We start from the raw sequence: 26439 nt of genomic DNA on the forward strand, positions 1-26439 counted from the left end.
TCTCCATGAACACGCTTTCAGGAAACATGATGAGAATCATCACAAAATACTACAGATAGCTGTGGGAAAACAGGACGTGTTCATGTCAGGGGCTGGACAATGCTCACTGTATGCATGTGTGCCCATGCATATGTGTATGCCTGGGTGTGTGTATGTGTGTGTGCTGTGTCTATAAGTATATGTACATATGTGTGTGTGCATAATTTATGTATTTTATGTATGTGTGTGCTATGTATCGATGCATGTGCCGAGTTATATGTATGTGAGTGCTGTTTGTTTTTTTATATATGTGTTATGTCTTTGTGTATTGTGTATAGGTGTATTACAAATGTGTGTGCTGTGTGCACATGTTGTGTGGTGTGGTGTCTATATAGGTGTATGTGTACATCTGTGCTCTGTGTGTCGTGATATATTGTTTATGAGCTAATAAAGCTGGCCTGAAGATCAGAATGCAAAACTAGCCATAGCCATAGAGGCCAGGCAGTGGTGGTACACACTTTTAATCCAAGAAGCCACACCAGTTAGCCATAGAGGCCAGACAGTAGTGGTGTACACCTTTAATCCCAGCACTGGAGAGATATATAAGACAAGAGGTTAGGGTCTCATGTAGTATTCAGTCTTCAGCCACACTGAGGATAGGGTCTCCCCGGCCTTGGCAGATGTTGACTGCTTTGCTTTTCTGATCTTCAGCTTGAACCCCAATATCTGTCTCTGGGTTTTTATTATTTGTACTACAGTATGTGTATTATATATGTATGAGACATCTGCTGTGTCTCTGTGTGTTGTGCCTGTGTGCTATGTGTATATGTATGGGCAATGTGTATGTGTGTGTCTATGGTGTTTGTAGGCTATGTGTATATGGATGGCTATGTGAGTTTGTGAGTGCATGCATATATGTGTGTACATTTGCATGTATGTGCATGTATATATGCTGTCATGAACACAGATAATCTGTGTTCACACTGGTGTGTTATTGTAACTTGATGGTGTTATGGTTTGATATGACATATTCCCTCAAAAGGCTCATACCCTGAAGGTTTGATCTCCAGTGGTTGATGCTGTAAAGCTCGGGAACCTTAGTGAGACAGGCTGTAGCTCCTCTTAGACAGTGAGGGCAGAGCCCACGGTGCATTATGAGCTAGTCACACAGAACACGTGACCATCTCTGGATGGACTGATAGCTCTCCTACAGGGCATGTGGACTCTCTACTGTGTCAGCCTGTGATATGCTAATTAGTGAGCAGTCTCAATAAAGACCTTCTTAGTGTCTCTCTCTAATTCTGTCTTGAGACCCCAAAATGCCCACGGGATGGGACAGCATAGGGCAGTTTCATCCCGTGGAGCCTCTCCCACTCTCAGGAGTTCCTTTCCACTTTTCCTTAATGAATCTCTTTGCTCAGCTCCTTGTCCATATTTCCTTGTTACTTTGAGTATGAGACAACAAACTCGGAAACTACCGGCTCAGGGTGGTCTTGGTGGTCACTGAGTTCCTGGAGCCCTAATCTCTGAGTGAAGCCCACTGAGAGCCAGAAAGGCCCCGCCCACCGAGTCACAGAAAGTCACGCCCACCGAGAGAAAGAAAGGCCCCGCCCACCGAGAGAAAGAAAGGCCCTGCAAGCTCAGCCAACCCTCTCACAGGGAATGGGGTCTGGTTGAAGGCAGTGGGCCAATGAGGACATGTCCTTGGAGGACACGTTGCCCTGGCCTTTCCTTGTGTCTGCTTTGGGTCCATCATGAGTAGAGTGTCTTTTACCATGTGCATCGTGCTTTTGTGGTGCTCTGCCTCGGGCCCAGAATGAACAGAGCTGTGAAATATGGCCAGAAGCCTCTGAAACCAAACAAGCAGTTTCTTCCCCTATGTCCTTATGCTCTGGTGTTTGTCACGGTGATGGGAAAGTCTGATTGCCCACGGACACCATGACCATATTTCCTGAACCCCAACACTGGAACGCATGAGTTTCATCTGAGTAACTGGCCCTATAGTCATCAGCTCTGGGACATGGCTGCACCATCTCCCTGACTCAGGCATAAGCATCTGTCTGTCCATCCTGCCCATGGATGTGGAGAATTCACGTGCTGTAGTCATTATAGGAGTTACCATGGACTAGTGTAGCTAGTGTGGTGGTAGAATCAGAGAGGAAAAACTTACATAATGTTCCAGTTTGTGCTTGCAGTCCTGGCTTATGATGAACATGTCCCCTAGGTAGCAGCAAGGACAGGCTCCTGTGCAAGCAAACTGCTTATCCCCGGAACCAAAGGACTCCCAAACAAGCACAAGTAAGGTGTGCAATGGTAAAGATTTTATACCCCACCGTAGCTTTTACTTCCTACCAGCTTCCCAGTATAAATGAAATTCTATTACTCCCCCCATTACTTTGCTGTGTTCGTAGTGTATGAGCACACGTGTGTGTGTGTGTGTGTGGCCACGCCCAGGTTTTTATGTGGGCTCTCGTGCTTGTACAGCAGGTACTCGTATACATTGAGCTACCAAAGTATATTATTTCAGTGTATAAATCACCCCAACTTAGTCCCATTTTCTGCCCTGGGATAATGATGGCAAGAGTCCCTAGGTGTGTCTTAGATGTAAACAGGTTGTCTTGCTAATAACCTTTACAGACAGATGCCTAGCTAGGCCTTACTTATTTTGCATATGTTTTTGGAGAATGTCATATTCCTGTGAGATCTTAGCATTGCTTCACATCGGGTTCACCCTTGGTAGGGACTGGCTGTGTGAGGTCAGTGGCCCTTCTTGAATTTGGGTGCTTGGTAGCATGACTTTCCCTTTTCCTTGCTTCCCTTTCTTATTTTGTAAACATATCCATGTTTAGCCAAAACAAAGGACCTTTTGTATGTCCACTCAGGCTCCTGCATTCCTGGAAAATGTCGTGCTTACTCATCAAGCTCCACTCATATTTCCTTAAGAGTTTTGGTGCCTTGTAGAATATCACTGCCTCCAGTTTCACAGAAGGGAAATGTCAGCCCAGAAATATCACATGACTTTTTAGAGGTCCAACAACTAATACAAAGTAAGTAGCTTTTCACTTTGGGGGTTTTGACTGCAAACTAGAGTTGCGACTAGAGCTGGAGTCCTGAGCCAAGCTGGGTGGCATTTGGAGCTCCACAGGCCTCCTGGAACTTGAGAGTCACATCCAACAGATGCCACCTCTTTTGTTTTTAGTAGGTCAGCCCCCAATATGGATCCTAGAAGTGACAGGTGGCACTTAAAACAACACGGAAACAAATGGATTCATCTTTACAACGCACACAGCAGTAAAGATGTTGTATGAGCTTGCAAATACAATGCAGTTGGGTAAACAGTACTATTAAAGAGGAAGTGTAAGAACCCAACTCTGTATCATAAACCCGGCTCCTAATGTGGTTCTTCTGATGCTGGCTGTGAGCAACAATTCCATCCCACTTGTTCTCTGTTCTGTGAAAGGAAGACGGGTTGGGTGGAGGATGAATACATGTGTGATTTCCACAGAAATGTGTCCTCTTTGTAAGAACAGTGACCCTCAGCCCGTTTGAGAAACCTCTGCCCAAATCCAGTGACTCTCTCCAGACTCAGCCCATGGTCTTCCTTCAGGACCTGTGTGGTGCACTGACAGTTCTTTGTGCAAATGCTGAAAAAGACAAAATCGAAAGCCCATAGGAAAGATGTAAGGTAATTTCTGTCATGAACCTACTAGATAAACAACAGATACCAATTGGAGAGAAAAACCATCAGGCAAGTTCAGCTGTTATCTGAGCTCCCAGATTAGGTGAAGCAATTTTTTTCTCATGTAAACTTGGCTAGAAAATAAATATGGCCCTGCTTCCTTCCCAGAGTAGTTATAACAGTGTCATTGTCCTGGCATACATCAAGACACACTGATGATTAAGATGCAGGCTCATCTTAATTCCCTTTGCTTTTACCTCCTTTATTTTCTAGAAATAAGTCACCAGATTTTTGCCTTTGATGTCTGAAAGGGAGAAAATAAAGTTCTTTCAGCACTAAATGACACGGAGACAGTATACCTGCAGTAAGACATTCAGGTCTTTCTCAATTACCTGCTGCAAGTAATTAGGCGTTCACACTGACAGGAAGAGGATATGATCAACTAGGAGTTGTTCGTGTTGCATTATATTGGTCCACAGAAAGGCTGAGGGAGCGGCAGACTTGGTAGTTTCTGATACTGTAACGTATTGAGGATCTGTGGCATGGGCATTCTACAATGATAATAATGCCTGTCATGATTTTATTTTTTTACCATCAATTGGCAACCTAGAATTACCTGGGAAGTCTCTGCAAAGACTGTGGGCATGCCTGTAGGAGATAGTCTAAAGTTGATTGATGTAGGATGATCCAGCCAACTGTGGATGGTACCATTCCCTAGGCAGGGGTTCCCTGAACTACATGAGTGGATGATCTGAGCTCATTACAAGGGAGCAATCGAGGGAACATGCATGCTTTCATTTCTTTCTATTCTTGATTACGGATGCCATGTGACTAGCTGTTTGAAGTCTCTGCCTTGACTTTGGAATTGTAAGCTGAAATAAACCCTGTCCTCCGCTAAGTAGCTTTTCATAACAGCAACAGAAATTAAAATAGGGCAGTCTGCCTGCTGCTTCACTTTGGATCAGATGGTCATTCATGCTAAGTAGGGGTCTTCAGGGAAGCCAGAGCATGAGGCCTTGCCAAGGCAGGTAAGGCACACAGGCGTGTCATAGATAGAGCACAGGGCTCACCACACGGACGGACGGCATGTGAGGAAAGGTAATTAAATTGGCTAATGGCGGGCAGGGAGTGGCTGTCAGGGCAGTGATTCATGTGCATAGCTCCTCCTTGTGTGTACAATGGGGCACGGATGTCTCTTTCTCTGGGGTTCATTCAAGCTTCCAGCAGGTGAAGTTCCAGGGAACTGGAACTTCTACTTTCAGCAGACATCTCAGCAAATTGTTCCTAGCTGCCCTTGTCCTGTGGACTGTCTAACTCAGTAAACAGCTCAGCTGCCTGTAGGACTCATCTGCCCCGCCATTCTTGTATTCTGCTTTGATTTAGAGCTTGTTAGGGCCACCGTATTTGGTGGATAAGCCTGGAAGGTCTGCAGGTCGGCCTCCTAGGGAGCTCACCTGCTGGGGACTCTGAGGAGACACCCCAGGTTTCTCCCTAAGGGGTAGATGGATTAGAGGCCACTTCCTGTTCGTAAGCAGCAGGATACTTGTATTGTCACCAGGAGCTATGTTAAGTGACACTGCAAAGCTGCTGAGCTAGGAAAAATCATCCTGTGGTTATTCACTTTTTAAGCCTATGGTTGTGTATGTGCAAAGTTCTAAAATATATGTGTGTGTTCACACACACACACACACACACACACACACACACACACACACACACACACACAGGGAGAATTTCATACCATGCTCAGTTCCTCCTCTCTAATGCCTTCTGGATCCCTGCCATCAGATCTCCCATTTCAAGCATGCTTTTATTTAACCAGAGACTTCCTGGTGCTGCTCCTATGTGCACAAGTATAGGGACATTCACTGGAACATGGGCAGCCTCCCAGGCACTGAATCCCTGGACAAAACCGACTCTCTTGACCCCAGTAGCCATCCCAAGTCAATAGCTCAGCTGCGGTAGGTTTTGTGAGCTCCTTTCCCATCCATGTTGGGATCTGGGCTGGGTTGACTTTCTGCTGGTTCTGAGCATGAAGCCATAGCTGCTGTGATTTCATATGTGCAATGGGCCAACACTGTATGACAGCAGTCTTCTTCAGCCAGGCATGGTATATCAAGTTGCTGTGAGACTAGGTATCTCCTCTTCTAAGGATGCATATAGTAATCTGATAGGAGGTAGGAGAAATAGGCCCCAAAAGCAGGCAGCACAGTTCAGAGACAGCTCCTGCTCTCATTGTTAGGAGTTTTACAAGAAGACCAAGTTACATAACTGCCACATATATGCAGAGTGCCTAGGTCAGTCCCATGCAGGCTCCCTAGTTGTTAGTTCAGTCTCTGTGAGCACCTACAAGCTCAGGTTAGTTTGTTCTGTGGGTTTTCATGTGGTGCCCTTCACACTACTGGGTCCTACAATCCTTCCTTCCACTCTTCCACAGTATTCCCTGAGCTCTACCTTGTAGGAGGAAAACAATGCCGCCATTAGCCATGTGACTTACTAGAGGCGCATACAGATGAGGTAATAAAAGAGCGGTTTACCACACCGCTAACCACACCCACTTTAGGCACGACTAAAGACGTATACGGACAGATATAAAGACGTATACGTACGTAGGCGGTGAACTACGTCACTAGCCAGGCCCACTTTTGGGCATGGCTACGGGGTGTTACGGGGAAAGGCATAAAAGACAGAAGAACGGAAGTCTTGGTCTCTTTTTCCGGCTTTTGGCTTCCAGTTCGGCAGCGGAAAACTACTCGGCCCATCTGGGTTACTTGTTTGGTATCTTGTGAGTAATTTCTACAATAAATACTTAGTTTTACTTTCAGTAAGTGTGCCGTTTATCGTTACAGCATCACTACCTAATGTTTGGCTGTGGTTCTCTGTATCTGTTTCCATCAGTTGCTGAATGAAGCCTCTGTGATGACAGTTGGGCTAGGCACCAACCTATGAGTATAGCAGAATATTGTTAGGAATCATTTCATCAGGGGAGGGACTGGGATATCAACCCAGCCACAAACCCTTCGACTATAATTTTTCCTGTCTACAAGATGTGCTGGGGTAAAGATAGCATAGAAATTGTGGGCGTGACCAACCAATGACTGGCCCAGCTGGAAGCCCATACCCAGAGAGGGAGTTCCCCACTGAGGGTCAGGACCCAGAGACCTATGAAAGAACCAAATATGAATGGTAAAAAATAAAAGAAAGAAAAAAATGTCCATTTCCGAGTGGTGTATGAAGGAAATGCTCTCAGCAGGCAGAGAATAGAAAAGATGAGACTGAATGGCTAAGTTCAGATTCCTTGCAGCTCTGCCTTGTAGAGTCAAAGTCTAGTTTGCTTTACTCACTTGATTTCTGGTGGCCTCCATTCCAGTGCAACAGAATGGTTGAAAGATGCTGTGGTCCTTCCTTTCCTGAGTTTCTAACATCAGGAGGTGGAATAAAGCTCCCCCAGAATTGGAATGCCCCAGTTACACATTTTCCAAATGAGACTTGAAAACATTGACAATGAAATATGCTCTTGCTCACGTTTGGATAACTATGAAATAAAAACCCACTTGGAATTTGTAAATTTGCTGCTGCCATTGAATATTTTGTGCCATCTATTATGCTAAATTAAAGAAAATATATGTAAGGAGACACAGGATTATTAAACTGTCAGGCTGACTATAACTTGAAGGAAAAATAAGACAAAACAGCATACCAACAAAACTACTACTCAGTAATTCTAGGCTGGTATTTCCCAAACGTTTGGCAAATTTCCCAAACATTTTGGTTAAAATAGTTTTGGGGCCAGTTATGCTTATACAAGGGTGGTGGTGACTGTCCTGGGAGATGTTTCATCCAATGAGTATGTGGTCAGAGGTAACAAGTACCACACAGCTCAAGTAGAAAACACATAGCTCTACTCATGAAATTAAGACTGGGATATGTGGTGTTAGTTATAAGTACCAGGTGCATCTTGATCCAGGAGCTCAGTCACATCCTGTGCCCCATCCTGGGCCCCAGGTCTGTCTTTGTCCTTGTCTTGGCTGTTTCCTGTCACATTGTCTCATCCCATGTCCTGTCCACCATAGGAATGATGATTGTGACTACTGAGAGTCACGGGTGTTTTCCAAAAGGTAGAGAAAACTGGTCCCTTTCCCAGAGTCTATATAGCAAATCACAAAGAGATTCGTGCCCCCTTTGCTGAAGTCATGTGTTTGCGGGACTTGCTTGTATCCTGTGCCCATCATGGCAGGTATTTTTGAATATAAGCATCCAGACAGGCTGTAGTCATCCTGAGAGTCTGACCACTTGGTAAGATAAAGAGTCGTCCCCCGCCGCCCCCCCTCCGCCCCCCCACCCGCCATTTTGCAAGTGGGCGTTGTGCTTTCCGAAGATATCATGGTCTCCAGTCAACTCAGCTTCCTGCTCCGTGTGGTTGCTGGCTCACCAGCTCCATCATCTGTAGTGCTGTGCTTCCTCTCCTCCCTGTTGCATGCCATTGTGTTACCTCCTTGTTATGAAAAACCTCCCTTTGAATTAATCTCAGAAGCCAGTGGCGCAGGTGAGCCAGGCTCCGGGTTCTGAGTGTCAGGAACACGTGTTCCGCCATCCGGAGCTGATGCTGCTAATGAAGGTTGAGCCACCTGAAGCACACGGGGTGGTGAGTGAGGGAAGTGAGCTGGGAAGAACGTACTTATCCAAGCAGATGCGTGTGGACGGAGGTGGCATCTCAAGCAGAGTGTTGTCCTGTGGCCTCTGGCCCTCCTTCTGAGAACAGCAGCAGAAAAGCCTTCTAGAAGTCTCTGAGAAGAGCACCATCCATAGTAGTGGAGGCAGGATGTCATCTCCAGTTAGCATTAGGCCGTGCATATTGATTGGTGGGTTGTAGCAAAATTAATTAGTTGCTGAGGCATAGGCTTGTCAAATCATGTTAAATGATTTTATCTCCAATACAGAGGGCTGAATCTATTCATTGGATTTGAGATGCAATCCCATAATTAGTAATATTAAATTAAGTCTTTATGTCCAAGCTAGAGTTGCCATTTATCTTTTGAAGTTCTTCCTTTTTCTCCTCCCAGGAGAATGCCTGGAAACAGCTTTAGCTTTGGAGAATATGCATTTATGTCTCTATGTCTGGGATTTTAAAAGTTGGCTGGTTAAAAAAATATAAAGAATTAAGAAATACTGTCATTGTGTCTTTGGGTTTGTTTCTGGGGGTGTAAGCTCTTTTCAACCCATTAGACAGAAAAAATCCTAAAGTCTGGAAGGGCAGAGTCCCTCTTCAGAGTGTGAAGGCCTCTCAATTCCATTAGTTGGAGATATCCCTTTCTATGTGAAATTTGCATAATAGGTCCAGGAGTGAGAAAAAGCCACAGTCAGGTCATGCCCCAGGCTCCTAGTCTTTGGTGCTGTGGGGGTCACAGGTGAGGTGGCAGCATAGCCCTGGGTCCCTCTGAGCAGTGCCAGCTGGTCTGCAACAGGGGAAGCTGGGCATGTAGTTCTCTTCATCTCTAGGCCTCTTGACTCAGTCATGGCTGTTGTAGAATATCATTTTAAGGTGTGTCACATTTGTTTATGCTGTGGAATATTTGTTCAACAATGTAAAGATGTGTTGCATTCTTTTATGTTACATTTGTTTAACTCTGTGAAGCTGTGATTCTTTGCCTGTCTAAAACACCTGATGGTCTAACTAAGAGCTGAACGGTCAATAGCAAGACAGGAGAAAGGATAGGCAGGGCTGGCAGGCAGAGAGAATAAAAAGAAGAAGAAACAAGAAAAGGAGGAGAAACGAGAACAAGGAGAGGAGATGCTAGGGGCCAGTCACCCAGCTAGCTACACAGCCAGCCACCGAGTAAGAGTGAAAGTAAGATATTCAGAAGAAAGAAAAGGAAAAAGTCCAGAGGCAAGAGGTAGTCGGATAATTTAAATTAGGAAAATCTGGCTAGAACAAACCAAGCTAGGGCCAGGCATTTATAATTAAGAATAAGCCTCTGTGAGTGTATTTATTTGGGAGCCGGGTGGCCGGCCCCCTAAAAGGGCAAAAAGCCCAAAGAGTAAAAAAGTAAAATATCATCCAAGAACACAGGATCTTGCTGTTTAGCTGTGTTTATCACCACTGTGACTTAAATACCTGGCAAGAGGTTAATTAGGGAGTGACGCCTCATTTTGTTGAGGGAATACAGTTCATCATGGTGGGGGAAAACAGGATGCCAGGCCAGCTGGTCACATCTCATCCTTAAGAAGTAGAGAATTTGACCGGAACTAGAGCCAGGCTATAAAACCTTGAGGCCCACTCCCAGTGACTTACTTTCTCAAGCAAGCCTCCACCTCCTAAAGATTGTACAGCCTTCCTACACAGTGCCACCAGTCGGGGATCAAGTGTTTAAACCCCATGCCAATGGGGAAACTCCATATTCAGCACTTTTCTCTTCTACCACCCGGTGAGACCATTCTTTGTTGGTCTTGGTTTACTCTCACATACTCAGTCATCTAAATGGCAGGGCGATCTGGCTGCCACATTGTATTCATTCACATCAATGGCTTTAGCATCATGTGGCCTTTCCCCCTCTTAATGCTTACAGATGTGCATTCCAACCCACCGGCTCATGCGATGAGCCAAGAGCACAGTCACACAACTCTCTTGCTTGAGACATTTAGGGAGCTGTTGCTTGAGTATTCCAGTGTGGGAACCCACATGGTATTTCAAGGTACTCACTTTTACCTCTGCGCTGTTTCCAGGCCTCTCAAAAATGTGTGCTTACAACTCTTAGGTTCATACTTCATCTTGTAAGACTTGACCATTACACAGGAGCTGGTTGGAAAACACATCACTCTTGTTCCTGATGTCTTCTTTACCCCTTTGCTAAGTGGGTTCCCACACTTGCAGTGATTTCACAGACCTTCCCCCATTTAATGGTTTGTGTGAGAGCATGTACTTGCACATGTGTATGTAAGTGTGTATGTGTGTCAGTGTGTATAGACCACAAGAAAACCTTGGGTGTCATTTTTCAGAAGTCATCACCTTGGGGATCCATCTTGAGAGGTCAGAGAGACAGATCTTTTACTGGCCTGAATCTAGTCAAATAAGCAGGCTGGCTGACCAGGGAGTCTACACACATACATACAGACACCTACACATGCACACATACACACCCTTATCTACATGCACATACATACAAACAGATGCACATAGACATAGATTATCATAAAATAATAATAATTGTTATTTAATACATTTTTCAACAGACTTATTATTCCCTTTGAGGCATAGGGAATGCTTGCAGGTGTGAATGGACTGAGGAGTGGAGAAAATGATGGTGATGGTTTGGGTGAAAGGTCATACTGTCCTTGGAGGTGTGGGGCAGGGCTAAAGACTCTTAAATTCAGGAACAGTTATGTGAATTCTGTCTTTTTCCTTCTCATTGGTTCCAGATTCTGAGATTCAGAAATGCCGCGACCTGGGATGAAAACCCAAGTCAGCCCTTGCTAAAGAGAACAAAGCAGGGAAGGGAGCACTGACCCATGAGCTCAGAGGTTGCTGTAGACAGTCAAGCCCAAGTTCTCAAGAGATGCTGCAGAACTTACTCTCCATCATCTCTCAGTTTCATTCTTCTGCAAATGATCCTCACCCGCAGGTACCACATAGCCACCAGCAGCCCATGCTGACTCTGGGAGTGCAGAGGCGAGACTCTCTGTTCCAGTGTCCCTGGGAACCCCAGGTCGACTCTCACTAACCCCACTTTAGACAAGTTCTCATCAGCCTCATCTCTTCAAACTTGCAGTAGCTTTCAGGGGGCATCATGGTCAAGTCACTTTAATCCACAAGGAGGAAGAGGAAAGTAAGGGATGGGATGGTTAACTTACATGCCATTCATCTTGGCCCAGATACTGTTGCTAATGTACTTGTGACAGTGCTTCTTGTATCAGAAGACTGAATGGCAAATGTCTTGTTCCCAACCTGAGAAGACACCCCCCAAATAGCTTGAACTGGGATAATCATCTTTTGTTGCAATGTGGAAGATGCTTGACTATACTCTGGCTGAGCTGAAGGAGTCACAAATCATCTTCTCTTGTTCACTGGAGATTTTCATCTTTGGATCTCTAGCCTCTGTAATGTAGACTACTGACCCCCATAAGTCATAAACATTTGAATTTGGGCCGCATTGCATTGTTGGGTGTGCTGTGTGTCCAGCTAAGTGATGGTTTGCAGTGGGACCTCCTATCCTGCATCATCACATGAGTCACATCTTAAAATGTGCCTTGTCTTATGTGCTTGCATGTGGGTGAAAGATTCTTTTTCTCTGAAGACCCATGACCACACAGGGGGATTCCCAGAATGAAGTGATGTAGGGACATAAAGGAGCACAACAGTATCACCCCCACCTGGAAACTGTATGTGTGTGTGGGAAAGTCACCACAGACACAGTTACAAACACGTAGTCCAGTGAAGCGGAAAGAGAACACATGACATTCATAAATTATCACTGATTAATTTTAATTGCCTAAACACAAAAAGAGAAGACAAATAGGGCGGCCAAGGTGGTATTAAAGTACTTGAACTAGAAATCCATTTCTTGTGAGTCAGCAGAATTGCCAAGCATAGTAGCATTGTGGGGGCACTTCCAGAGGAGGAGGAATGTAATTCCTAACACAAAATGAAGAGTATTCATTCTGACTAAACAGCAAACACTGCTGTTTGAGCGTAATTACTGCAACCTTGAGCATCTGCCATCAGTGAGCGTCCTCCCTGCCCTCTGTATCCATGGCAACCTCTTTGTTTGAGATGGTAATACACTTTGCCCTGGATGTTTCTAATAATGGAGTTTAAATTGGTGGCTACAGATGCTATAATTTTCAGTAGGTTGTTATCCTTGAGTGGAAGTTTGAAGAATCCATTCAAGACACATTGCAGGATCTCTGCAGGAAGGCGGCTGAGACTGCAGATGCCCCGATTTTAAGTTGGCTTGCACTCCAGCCCCTCCCCCACGCTTTCATTCTCCATGCTGCTGAGAGAGCTGTCTTTCTCCTACATCAGTCCAATCACATGTTCCTTCCTTAAAACCACCTGATGGATGGCTGGCAGTTGCCAGCAGACTCAGGTAAAGTCTGGAATCTTAAGTGGGAGGAGTTAGCAGCTTTCATTTCTTGGCTCTATTTTCCCCACTCCCACTTTTGCTGTAGACATAAGAATGCCTGCTGTTCAAAAAACAAAAAACCAAAAGACAAAAACCCAAAACAACAACAACAACAACAAAGACTGCCTGCTGTGTCCCTGACTGTTCAGCTATGTATGCCTCTGAGCTTTTCTGGTACCGTTCCTCCAGCTCACATGCCCCTTCCCCATCTTTTGTATATGTAACCAGCCCTGCTTAGGTTGCGGCCCTTTTTCCCTTAAAGTCTTCTAGAACCTCATCAGAATCCATTTGTCTCATTTTGTGCTTCTGAAGGACTTGTTCACCTCTCTCACAACTGTGAGCTCTCTACATTGACTTAAAGAAGGGATAGGTATGTATGTACGTATGTATGTATGTATGTATGTATGTATGTATGTATGTATATATGTATGCTTGCCATGTGCGTCTCTATCTACATGATATCACACAGTGACTGTGTGTGCCTGCTACCTGTAGGTGGCCAGGACAGGATAACAGATCTCTTGGAGCTAGAGTTAGAGATGGTGATGACCACCATGTAGGTGCTAGGAGCTGAGCCCAGGCCCTCTTCAAGAGCTTCCAGTGCCCTGAAACTGCTGAGCCATCTTCCCAGTTCCTACACCGACTGTTAAGTCTTAGTTGCTGGCACAGTACCTGGTATCTACTGGACACTCAGAGCATTCACAAAATCCATGAACTCAAGGAAAACCAACAATGCAAGACATAAGTTCTCTGCATGCCAATCAGTTGGTCAGGGATAATTTGGAACACAGAAGTTGTTGCTATAGAAACATGGATATGGGATGGTAGTTCTAGAGCTCAGAACTATCAGAGCCATTTTTTTTTCTCAAAAAAAAAATTGGGACTCCATCATCTTCAGATCACGTGATTCCTTATAGGTTACAAAGTGAGGAGAGAACTCTGAATTAAACTCCTGTTAGAAGGGTATGAAGCCCGTGCCTACAATCCCAGTCTTGGGAAGCTGAGTCAAAATGATTGTCCTTTGTCTCTGGGCAGCCTGAGCTACATGGTAAGACCCTGTCTCAAAATAAAACAAAGCAAAAGTGACCAAACCTGACCCAGAAAGCCATCAGCTTCCTCTGAGACACCTCATCTGCTAGACTCCAACTGTGTGATTCTTGATGTGCATGGAGACAGTAGCAGATTTGCAGGATGCTTGAAGTCTTTAGAAGGTTAACAAAGGTGTGTAGCTAAAAGGGAGTATTGGAACCTCCAGAAGCGCTGTAGTTACTAAGTAGTCTCTGTAAGTTTCCACTGTGAGCTGTCCTGATGGTGTCATTCTACAAGGCTGTGAGGCAGGGAACCTGAGTGGCCTGTGAGGTCTTACCTCTCACCGAGGTTGTCTTTGTATGTCTGAACTGGCAGCATAGTAACTAGAAGTCCAGGCATGGGACCTGCTGCTGTCTGCTTTCTAAAACCTGAGAGACATTGTCATTGTCAGCCCATTATTTGTCCTTAGTTGTAGTGAGGGATGTCTGTCTTTCTTTGGCCAAATTTGGAGGTACCCAGGAAGGGCATGAAGCACCCTGGACTAGAGGGATTCCTAGAGGAGGCCACCCCAAAGGCTCTTTTAACGCTTGAAATTCTGGAAAGTCAAAACTTGCGTGGTCATTTCCCCCTCAATGGAATGAATGGGAGATTGCCGCCAGATGTGGGAACCCTCTATGAAGACCAGCTGCTGTGACCTTGCATGAGATTTGCACTTGGAAGTATTAAACAAAGTGCTTCAGGAAGTTGGCCCCATTTTTCAGTTTTCCAGATAACTCTAGTAAGAATTTCCAGGCTCAAGCTTTGAATATTCAGAACAATGTGAGATCATCTGGATGGAGTGGGATAGTCGTTTGTCCTGGTAAGGCTGTACAAATTCAAAACCAAGTTACTGTGAAGGCTAGAGGAAGGAATAGCCACCTGTCCATGCAGATGGTGGTTAATGATAACAGGACACTTTAAAGTGTCAGGTGGACATTTAGTCTGGCCAATGGCACTGATGCTGGTGGAAGGTTTTCCTCTTGACCACTTTTACTCCATTCTTATTTCAACTCTCAGTGTGAACAAGTGGAAGGGGCCCATAGTTCTTGTATTTCTTTTATGCAAGTAACTCTCTTGCTCCGTGTCCTTTAGACAGAAGCGGTAAAGTCATCAGAGAGTGCTGGTCACCGTGTGCATGGTTAAGGGCCGCTACATATTACGTGTCTTTGATTGAGACACTCCACCTGCCTCTCCAGGTTCAGGTCTTAGGGACAATTCCTGGCTCTGACTTGTCATCACTGTTAAATGAATTAAGATATATAAACTTTTAGAGTAGTGCTTGGCGCATGGCAAACCCTAAACATTTGGAATAGTCAGTTCAGGACTCTGAGGAACAGCTGCTGTTTCACATGTCAGCCAGTGACTGGGGAAGGACAATAAAAGCCAGGCCTTGGTTTCGAACCATATGGACAGGAAATAGTTGTAACCATCCTGCAAGCTTGCAGGAGTCTGTGCGTGTTTGTCGGCTCCTCCCCCAAGTTATATAAGCCCTCACTGGGGCTGAGGGGACTTTCCAGCAGAGCTGCCTGGGAGTTGTGCAGAGAACCTCAGGGGTGCAGTTCTGTGAGTCATCACTCACCCTGGGGTGTGCTCAAGAGTCCTTCATATTCCCGCAGGGAACCCCTCACACATGCCACTGCAAGTGGTAAGAAACTCTTTTGTCTGTCAAACTAGACTTGGATGGACTGGTTCCTTTGGTGTGTAGTTGGTGTCCTATGTGAAGTAAATAGATGTTTATCCACATCTCCTTAGAAAAGTTCTACAGCAGTATGATAAACATTTCTATATAGACTCAGTAATGAAGGACAGAACACTTACCTGTGACAAATTACTTCTTAATTGATAAGTATTTTCTTAAGTGATAGCTCTGCCTAATTATAAAGGAAGCAGAAAGCCACGGTGGAAAAGTTGAGGAACATAGAAAAGCATAAAAAGCATAAAAGCTCAAAACACACATGTTAATCTCAAACCTCATCTGTGGCTTTTCAGTAACCTGACCTGTTTCATACATTCAGACATATGTGTGATTTTTCTTTCCATCTATACTATAGCCAGAGACTGGAAGGGGTAAAGCCCTGGTATCTCATTCTTCAGGACTTCTCAGTTTTCCCAAGGCTGACACCAAATGGCTAAGTAGGAAAGCTGTTTCACTCCCCCAAATATGGTTACTTTTAAAAGGAACAGACTGGGGGAAAAGAGGAGAGATGAAGAACCTGAACTTAGAGGAAGTAGGGTGGGCTGGTAACTGATGCAAGACATAAAAGGGACACCGCCCTTTCTCTGCTGTATGCATGCTGGGCTGGGCATCCTGGGTCAGACTTTCTGCATAAATACTGTGAAATACCAGGAATGATGCACACTCAATAAAAGGTCTATGGTGAAATAGGGTGAGTCATCTAGCCAGAAATCCTGGACAGAAAAGAGACAGTGAGCTCATCATACAGACCACTTGCTGGCACATTCACAAAACCCAGAGAGTCCAGCTGAGCAATCGACAACCTGCCACTCTCTTTCCATAGAGAGAGAATTAATTCATGGGATTCTTTGGTTCTTGTGTTAGAAGGAAGTGGAGAGGAGACTTCTTTTACAGCAAGCCTGCCCATCACACCACAGATTTTATAATACATAGTATGGCCTGTTCTTGACAGCCTTGCCTACTTTGGGAAACAATTTGACAGAGGACTGACTCAGGGTCCTTGGCAAACAGCCTCACACATGGCGTTGCATATACCTCAGGGTGGACAAGCGATAACGTGGGAGCATGTAGTCCATGGCATTTATTTATTTTGTTAAGAGAATGAAAAGGAAAAAAAAACCTATAGTTTTGGTCATTGGTGTTCTAGGATTCATAAAAATCATAGAAGCTCAACTTGTGCCATGAAGACTTTGAGGTGCTCTGCAGAGCCAGTGACCTTTGAGTTGAAGCGCTACAGAGAGCATCATTAGGGTGGCTTGAGGAAATATAAAAGAACACTAAAAGATGTCTTCGTGAGACACCTAGTAACACCAACATATTTGGAAACCATCGGTGCTCAGAATAGAACATAAATGCCTTTAAAATTTCCCTGCAATGATGGTTCTATTCACCTCACTGCTCCTCAAGGGGGTAAATGCCTTTATTAGTTTCTGAAGAGAAAAATGTCCCTCCAGGGTATTACCTTGCTATGAGACCTACTTCTCTTCCTGGTAATTGAAGAAGTCACAGCATGTACTAAAAAGATGAAGGCTTGTGTAGGAAGGAATTACGTTTTATTCTCCCCTCTCTTTGCTAGGCACCATTGAGGTATTCCATAACGATTTCTTTACAACCAAATAACACCTTTATCATCTTGTAAGTTTTTAATCTTTAGTTTTTATTAATTAATTTTTTCTTTGACAGTTTCACACATGTACAATGTCTTCTGATAGCTCTCACATCTACCTTCTTGCAACCCCCTCTCATTATTGTCACCTCCCACTCGCCCTACAAGTCTCTTATCTACATTTGTATCTGTGTGTTCATGGATTTAGAAGTTTTCATGGTGCCTGATGGGATCAGCAGTGGGTGTACAAGTGAGGACAGGGACTCCGCTCATCTAGAATCTATCAGTAGCCTACAGTTCATGGGAAAAGGCTCCATGAGCCCCTCCCTAGATCCATGACTGACTGTTGACATGACCAGTTTTATGCAGGTAACCACAGTGCTGTGAGTTCAAAATTAAAATAGCTGTGTCTTGTCCCAGAAGATGGCATTTCACAGTCTTCTTTCATATCCTCAACTCGTAACATTATTTCTGCTGGTCCCTGAGCCCTGGAGGGAACCTGTGTAGATCTTGTTGAAGACTGAGCATTAAACCATCATTTATCCTAAGCATCTTGAGCAGCCATGACTCTCTGCATTCACTGTTGTTTGCTGACAAGAGACTTCTATGAGAGCAGCACTTGTCTAAACATAGTTAGAAGGAATTTGCTATTACATCAAGTTAGGTAAATAATAGCAGTTGGTTCCTCCTAGTATCTATTATTTTCCCAGCCATGAGATTTTGTCCTTGTTCACAGTACCAGTCATGGATTCTGTCCTGTAGAATGAAACTCAAATCTAATCAGAAAACAGTTGGTTACATCTACAACAATCATGCCAATATTGCATAATATTCTCAAGTAGCCTCTTTCGTGGAGTTTAGAGAAAACCTTGATTTTGGGTGCTTACTGGCTGTATATTCCATTTATTTTAGTGCATGCTATTTAATACTTCTGGGTATATGAGAATACACCCATGTGATAACAAAGTTAGAATTCCTTTGGCAATGTAGAGGCCAGCTTTCCTATGGATACAATTATACAATTTAAATTCTTCTTCTTCTTCTTCTTCTTCTTCTTCTTCTTCTTCTTCTTCTTCTTCTTCTTCTTCTTCTTCTTCTTCTTCTTCTTCTTCTTCTTCTTCTTCTTCTTCTTTTCTCTGTTTAACTTTGGCTGGTCTGTAACTCACTCTGTAACCAGACTGGCCTTGAACTTACAGAGATTCACCTGCCTCTGCCTCCTGAGTGCTGGGATTAAAGGCATGTACCATCACTTCTGGCCCAAGCCTGAATTTAACTAATGACCAAAAGTATCTAGAGACTTATGTGTCCATAGTAAACACTGAGAGTTAGTATCTGTAAGGCATAGAGGACAATCCATTTCATTGATACGGAATCCAACAACTAATGAAATCCTAAGTGTGCAGATAGAGAGACTGCTACATGTAGACAGGGTATTGATAACAGAGAGCTATTTTCTTTAGTATTTTCAATATCATGTGCCAAGAAGATGTGATATCAGTCACCACTGGACAGGGTTAGGACCATTGAAAGACAAATGTCTGGGGTTGTCTGTGAAGGAGTCTCTGAATTAGGTTAATTTTGAAGTAGGAAGAACCACTCTGAGTGTCAATGGCACAGTTCTGTGTGTTGGGGATCTGGATTAAATGAGCAGAACAAATCCAGTGAAGCACCAATATCCACTCTTTGCTATGCCTCAAGCTTTTGCCACCATGCCTTCACCACCACAATGGACTGTCTCCTGGAACTGTGGGCCAAAATAAACCCTTCCTTCCTTAAGTGGCTGTTGTTGGTGCTTATATTGCAGCACCTGGAAAGTAACCACTACTGTAGATATTTCCAGTTAAGTAATCAACATTTACTAAACATCACACATGAAGAATTTATCCTCATCTGGTGCTTGGTGTTCAGAAATAATTTCAACCCAGGTCGTGCATAGAAGCTTTGGCCATGAAAGGTCTGTGGCCAGTATGCTGTAGAAGCTTACACTGAAAAGTCTCTGAGAGGAGCAATGGCCAACAACACCCAGTCTAGCTAGCATCCTGCTACAACCTGGTAGGTGGCTTCTCTTGCTTAGAGGAATGAAGTAGTGTTTCACTATTTGGTTACTATCCAGACAGTGCTGTTAACCTGGCCCAGGCAAGATTAACCCTGGTGAAACCAGTATTTATCAAAATGTTTTATGGGTGCCTTGGCTCATTATTTTATCTGTTCTCTGCTCTACAGGGAACATTAGCTTTCTGACGAGGTCATTTTGCAAGTTCTCTGTGATAGGCCCAAAGCTTTATAGATTGCCTCTGGTGGCACCGGCTACTGCATGCTCTCCATTTGGAAATTAAGCTGCCTGTGGGTTTCTATCCAATTCATGGAATCCCAGGCTGAGGCAGAAGCTCTGCCTAATGGGAGGAACTTCGTGCAAGGGGCCATTTCTATAAGCAGGTCACTTGGAAAGCTGCTTATTGATCGAACAGTTAGTTACGGCAACATAAAACCCGACTGTGGTAAGCATTCTCTCTTTCTGTCATTTGAGCCCCCACAGGAAGAAGAGTTTTTGTTATATTGAAAGAAATGTGTAAATTATCTCCAAGGAGACAGGGGGAAAATAGGAGAGGCAGTATTGATCATGCCCTGTAACATTCCCATACTCTGGGAGAATATTTCCCAGGCCGAGTAAGCGTCAGGTGACTGATGGGCCAGAAGGGGTGGGTTTCATCTTCTAAATCAAAGTTCAACTTTACCAGGTGGTAAAAGGGAATGTAATCAACCTGCTACTTCATAAAGAAAGCAACACATGCCAAAATTGAGGCATTGCTGACTCCAGCTCTGCCCTGTTTGGTCAGTGAGAGACTATGGCCTGTCTTCCCAGCTTCTTTTACAGCTGGGCTCCTTCTCAGCTGTAAAATACATATGCTTAAAAATTTCAGCTATCAACATGTACCTTAATATAAAGGCACATCAGTGGACCTTTGCAGTCATACATACCCCATGAAAAGAGAACCCTGTAGTATTGCTAATTTGGGAAAACCAGGATCATACCTGCAAAAGTGATTTCTTGGTTAAAATTAGCAGAGGATGCAGAAATGGGCGTGTGTTCTAGGTTGAAGACAGGCTTCATTTTTTAAAAAATTTAAATATCCTTTAAAAATGAATTTTAAGTAGTTCACCACTGCAATCTCAGTCTTAGAAATCTGAGGCAGGAGGATTTCTGTGAGTTCAGTGCCAAGCTGGGCTACAGACTGAGAGTCTGTTTCAGTGTTCTCACCAGCCCCTAACAAAGAAACAACATACATACAAACAAAAACAAACATAAATCAATTCCTTCTTAGAAGTCAGCCTTCAGTGTTTTCGTTTCTACCTATTTATGTACAATATGTGAGCAATAAGGGAGACGGGTGACTCTTTTTCTTAGCAAAATGTCCAGGTGACATTGAGCTCCATTTTCCCATATTTGATGTCCTGAATCCCTGAATTTCCCCTGGTTTACCTCTCCTTGGTATTCCTCCTCTCTTCGGAGCTGGAAATGCCATCTTCCTGGTGTGTGGGCAGCAGATCTCTACAGCACCTCCTTCTCTCCCCTCCACCCCTGCCCCAGCCTCTCACCTCCCACCTCTTTCAGCCACCGTGTGTCCAGCCTACCAGGAGCCCCCATGCCCTTGCTCCCACAAGGTAGCCATGATCTTCCAATGAGCTCCTTCTGCCCTTGCCTGTCCCACTCGAAGGTCATGCCAGGTTCTGACCACATGCTGAAATGACTTGCAGGGACTCACTGAAAACCGGAAACCGTACTGTGCAAGAAAAGTCGAATGCCTGGCACACCTAATCTTCCCTGGCGCCTTGGACTTAGTCCCTTCTTTTTCTCCTCTTCCCTTTACCACATTAGTGTGTTTGTTCTGTAAAGAACCAAGATGGTTTTCCACCCCGGGATCTTTGCTGGCGATGCTTTTGTTGCCTGGTTCTTCCTTGATACACACCCACTGCCAGCCTCTTCAGATTGTTGCTCAAGGCTACCCTCTGTGGAGATATTCCACGGCCATTCTGCTTAAAACTGTACCTCTCACTCTCCATCTTCCTTCTCCACACAGCCTGTCATAGGACATGGTCTCTTACTCTAAATTGTGAATCCCATTAAGGCTTCAAATGTATCCGTGTTGCCCATTCCTGTTCCCAGGGCCTGAGATAAGTAAGCACCCCATTACATCTGTTAAACAAACACCTACCAAAGTTCCTAGAATTTGGAGCCCTGGGGTAGCTGCACAGGAACCAGGCATTTCAGGCACCAGAGATAATCTTGAATGGTGATTGAGAGAGGGGCGAGAGCATCCACCCAACCTTAACCTTATCGGCCAGAGTTCCCAGCTTCCTTGAATTCGGTTTTCTCGACACTAAGCCTCAGTTTTTTTGCCCCCTTCAGGTCTTCAGATGGTGGAAGAGGACAAAGCCCTGGTTAATAATTCAGAATCTCTGCATGACTATGCATGTGTATCTACCTACCCACACTTATCCCAGGCTTACTCTCACCCCAATCTAGAACCTGATGGGATAGTTCTTTAATCTCCATTAACACCTTGGGTGAAACCTTGGCATCAGGATGTTTTTATCATGCCTGAATGGTTTGTCTCTTATTTATTTTTGAAGCAAAGAGGATTTTGCTAATGACATCTTCACAGTGTGCCCATTTTTCAATAAATCCTGAGATCACTAAGCGGCTAATGAACTCTGATAACAGATTCAAAACACATTGCTGACTCGCCACTTGGAGTCTCTTTCTTGAAACCTGGAAATATCTTTTACAACATGAAACGAATACTAAACCTCTAGTATTTTCAACCTTGGACAAATGAAAACAAAACAAAATTACTAAAGAATGAACACATCTGCATAGAAAGGGACCATGAAAGATGATGGAGGGACAATCTAAAGGATGCACTGTGGATGAGTTCACCACCCCAGGGCCCATCCTTGTTATCTCTGAAGATGCTTGTGTGATTAGGAAAAGATTTGGGAGGATCTGAAAGAGCTTTCACGGGAAAGAAAAAAACAATTTGCCAGATGCTCAATGGGAAATTTTTCCTTGTCATAAAATCTTGTAATTAAACTTGCAATTTACTTGTATTTTATCTCTTTAAATTTTTGATGTGTTAGAGCATATAGGTAATTATCTGTAAGTAGTCAATCAAAATTCTGGATTATGCTTTCGGGGAAAACTGGCAAATGAAAACCTTGTCATAGAGTTTTGAAATACAGCACAGTACTCCTTAGTGACAGCCTGAGCCTTTGCAAACATGTATCTTATAGCAAGAACAAAAACAAACCTTTCCTTTGAATCAAAGGTTGTGGCTGATCTGGAGGGTAGGACTGTTTTGTGTTGTTTGCATGCATATGTGTTTAGGGCTGACTGTTGGGGTCGGTTAACCTATTGGTGACTTGTTCCTGGAGAAGACTGAATCTCCCCATTCAGCAGCCAGTAGCTCTTCATCTATAGAGGAGGTCTGGTGAGGTTCCCCTATCCTTGTTGACAAATCTGCTGGTAGGCCACTATGCCGATCTTGTTTGGACAACCATATTGCTGAGATACCTTAGTCATATACATCATACACCATCCCACAGCTGATATCCTGGCTGCTGGTTCCTATAGTCTTTGTGTTCCCTCTCCAGAAACGTTCTCTGAGCATTAATTGTGGGAGTTGTGTTGTAAATGTATCAACTGTGGCTGGATACCTCATGGACCATTGTTTTCTGCATTTTTAACAGTTACATTTTTTGGAATGGGGCCAAGGGTGTTCAGGGGAGGAGGACATGTATCCCTGCAGCAGTGACAGGGTCAAGGGGACTGGAACAGGCCCTAAGAGATCCTAGAAGATGCTATGCTGGGATCCAATTCTCAGGCTCTTGGATTTTTTCCCCCAGAACATTATTCTTGTACTCATGAAAGGTATAGGGTTCCTGCAGACACCGACTACAATGAAATGCCTTACTAGAAATAACACTTGGTCAAGTTTAGAAAACTGTATTGATGAACATAATAAAGAAATGTACATGAAAATATAATAGAATATTTTGCAAATATAATTACAGTTCACTACATACCATTTAATGAAACCATTAATGGTTGTAAAATTTTAGAAACGGATTTGCAAGTTCTTCTGCATTAACATATTAAGTAATGAGATGCAGACATCATGCTCAAAACTGACTGGAAGGTGGAGATGAGGGTACAGGATGTGTAGCAACCGTATGAGAGCTCTACACATCTGTGTGTGTGTTTGGGGAGGGGTGCCGCTCCAGTGACTTGCTTCTGCCTTTGTTTACTTTGAAAGGGCTGCTAGATTCCTAATGGAGGCGTGGCAATCTGGTCAAGGTGAGCTAGCTTCTCCATATCTGAGATCCACTGGAGTCTGTGCGGTGGAGCCGGCTGAGAGCAGCAGGCAGGGCTGATGGGTCCCACTGATGTGTGCGTCGATGTTCTCTTGCCCATCTGCGCAGAATAATCCTGGGTGTCGGAAGGAGAGCAGGAAAGCCAGTGACTCTGGTCCTGCACTGCCCCGTGTGTTTCTCGTTGCCCTTGCCTTTACCCGCTCCAGAACTGGGGTAGGGAGCTTGAGCCACACACAGCCAGGACCAGCTGGAAAGTCAGCTGATGAAGCCTCCATTCCCGACTCAGGCTTCGCAGGAAGCCGTTTCCTTCCAGCCTCAAGGTTGCAGCGTGCTCTCTTGGAAATTCAGAGGGTGAATCAGGCAAACTTAACTGTTCGTGCAAGCTTTAAAATTCCCCGAGCCTGTTTTTGTATTTTTAATCAAAGGTAGTCATCAATCCTTGTCTCCATGAATACACAGGTGGGATGGAACAGGATGAACCATGTGGAATGTATCATGATTGTGTTCTATTTATCATTATTTAGGAGGCCAGCCGCAGCGAGGGGTACAGAATGCTATCATTTTTAAGTGGCAAACACATTAAATGAGGGGCCTTGTGGATGGCTTAGTTAGTAAAAAAGCACTTTCCTCAGAAGCCTTATGACATGAGTCCAGTCCCTGGAACCCATGTGAAAAGCTGGATGTGGTGGCATGCCCTGTAATCACAACATTTCCACATTCAGATAGGAGACGAAGAGGGGAGAATCATCTGGAAGTTCACAGGTAGGCTAACTGGGAGCATGCTGTGCAGCATCAGAAACAAGGGAGTCTGTACTTCTGAACAAGGTGGATGGTGAAAACTGACTCCTAAAAGTTACGTGCTCAAGCTCGCATGCATGCCAAGTACACACACACACACAGACACACACACACACACATACACACTCACACACATACACAGGCACACACACAAACGCATGCACGCACACACGCATGCAGTCACGCGCACTAACACCCTGTGGATGAACTCCCCTCCTCTGCTCTCCCCTCCCCTCCCCTTTCTTCTACTCCACCCCTCTTTCTCCATATTCCCTCCGCATCTCTCTCATCCATACATAAAAATGAAAACGTTTAGAAGCACTAAATGATACCAAGGACTCACCCTTCTTTATGGCTGTGTTCGTCTGGAAGAAATCCTACAACCCCCAGTGTTGTACGGCTCCCCTCGAGGTCTATTTCTGGTTTTCACGTGGCCATTACCTCTGGAAGTTAATATTCTTTAACAGCACCTAATGCCTTTTCTATCTACAATTAAATGGTCTTGTGTTAATTCACATCTGCATTGAAATGTGGATCTTCTGTGTATCCAGTCTAAATTCACAAACCTTAATTGTTGTGTTGAGCAATCTGATCAAGGTCATTATTACTTAGTGGAGCTGAGTCTTATTTTTAGTCTGAGCTGTTAGAAAAAAAGCGGCTCCTAAGATTTCTATCAAAGCAGAGGCCCTCGTGCAGGAGGTGATGTGTGGACGGAAAAGCACACAGAACACTCGCTGCTCTCAGTGGGCCTGTGATCCTCTGGTCAGGAGGACATGGAGCCTGTCATTTTCAAGTAATTATGTTCCTTTCATTATTGAAGCACAGATGTGTCAAGCGAGCTGGAACATTCTGCCTTTGCAGGGAATAGCAAATTTCACTGGCCATATTCTACTATTCTACAGAGACTAGCCCAACAGTCATGGTGGGAACAGATGCCCGCTTCCTGCAGGCCTCGGCCAGAGGACCCCAGAGCTTGGCTATGGGTCTGTGGCAGGAGTTACTTGGAAGTGGATATAAGCAGATTTCCAGGGAAGCTGCTCTTACTGAGAGTTGGTCTTGGTCTTTTCTGCCTTGCTTGATCTCAACCCTCTCTCTCCAGAGGGATCCAGAGTCCTCCACCCTCCACGTTGTGTTTCCAAGTATGTCAGAGGTCAGGAGACAGTTCTGCCCTGCCTGGGATGAGCTGGTAGAGTTTTGCCATTAGGATCCAAAGATATTCAGGAAGACCTGAAATGAAGGTGAGCGTGGCATAATGCTAAGACTTGGAAAGAGGTTGTCAGGGTAGATGAGCTTCTGTCATCCTTAGTTGTGTGTGACAGACACACACACACACACACACACAGAATATATATTGTTATTTGTGAAACATTTTTGTTTCTGTTTTTCATAATAGAATTACATCACTTTCCCCTTCTTTTTTCTCTCTATACCATCCCTATACCCATCCTTGCTCACTTTCAAATTCATGCTCTTTTTTTGATTAATTATTCCATACTTATGTATAGGGATGCACACACAAATATTCCTAAATATATCCTGCCCAGTCTGTATAATGATACTTTTGTGATGCTTTCTGGGTTGACCACATTTAGTACTGGGTAACCAATTGGTGGATACTTCCCTGGAAAATACATCCCACCCTCCTCACCTTGGTTCATAAGTCCTATCTATTGACTACCTCTCACACGAAGAATCAGTTATATCTTTTCCTTTTGAACCAAACTCTATAGAGGAATTCCTATTTTTACAGGAAAAATAATTAAAAAAATTAAGCATAAAATATATTAAGCGATGCTACTTTGGATCACCTTTGGAGTGGCAGGTGATATTGGCAGCCTGTATCAACCCAAGAGATCACAGCCAACACCCAGGTTAAAATCTATATATTCCTCATTTTTTTCCTAAGGGAAGAGAGGATTACAGATTGGGGAATGTTCTGTGCTTACAATTAAGTGAATTACTTGCTGGCTCATCTCTAACTTTAATTACTTTCTCTTCCTCAACTTTGCAATTAGCTGATGTTGCTACAAATTTTTGTCACACACTTAATCTTTATATAGCGTTTTTGGCCAGAGTGCAGTTCAAGTCCGTAAGCCGTTCCACTCTCTATATACAGAGGTGA

The 26439-nt window shown here is 44.2% G+C and overlaps 1 long non-coding RNA gene across 1 annotated transcript; it reads left to right on the top strand.

Annotated features, from left to right (window-relative positions):
- Nucleotides 1-6395: 6395 nt before the first annotated feature.
- On the top strand, nt 6396-13054 carry LOC110343255. The gene is made up of 2 exons (XR_002385465.1): nt 6396-6443; nt 11075-13054. It is a non-coding gene; the product is annotated as an uncharacterized LOC110343255 (long non-coding RNA).
- The last annotated feature ends 13385 nt before the right edge of the window (nt 13055-26439 follow it).

This window comes from Mesocricetus auratus, unplaced genomic scaffold, assembly GCF_017639785.1.
Source record: "Mesocricetus auratus isolate SY011 unplaced genomic scaffold, BCM_Maur_2.0 Super-Scaffold_100031, whole genome shotgun sequence".
Classification (NCBI taxonomy): Eukaryota; Metazoa; Chordata; class Mammalia; order Rodentia; family Cricetidae; genus Mesocricetus; species Mesocricetus auratus.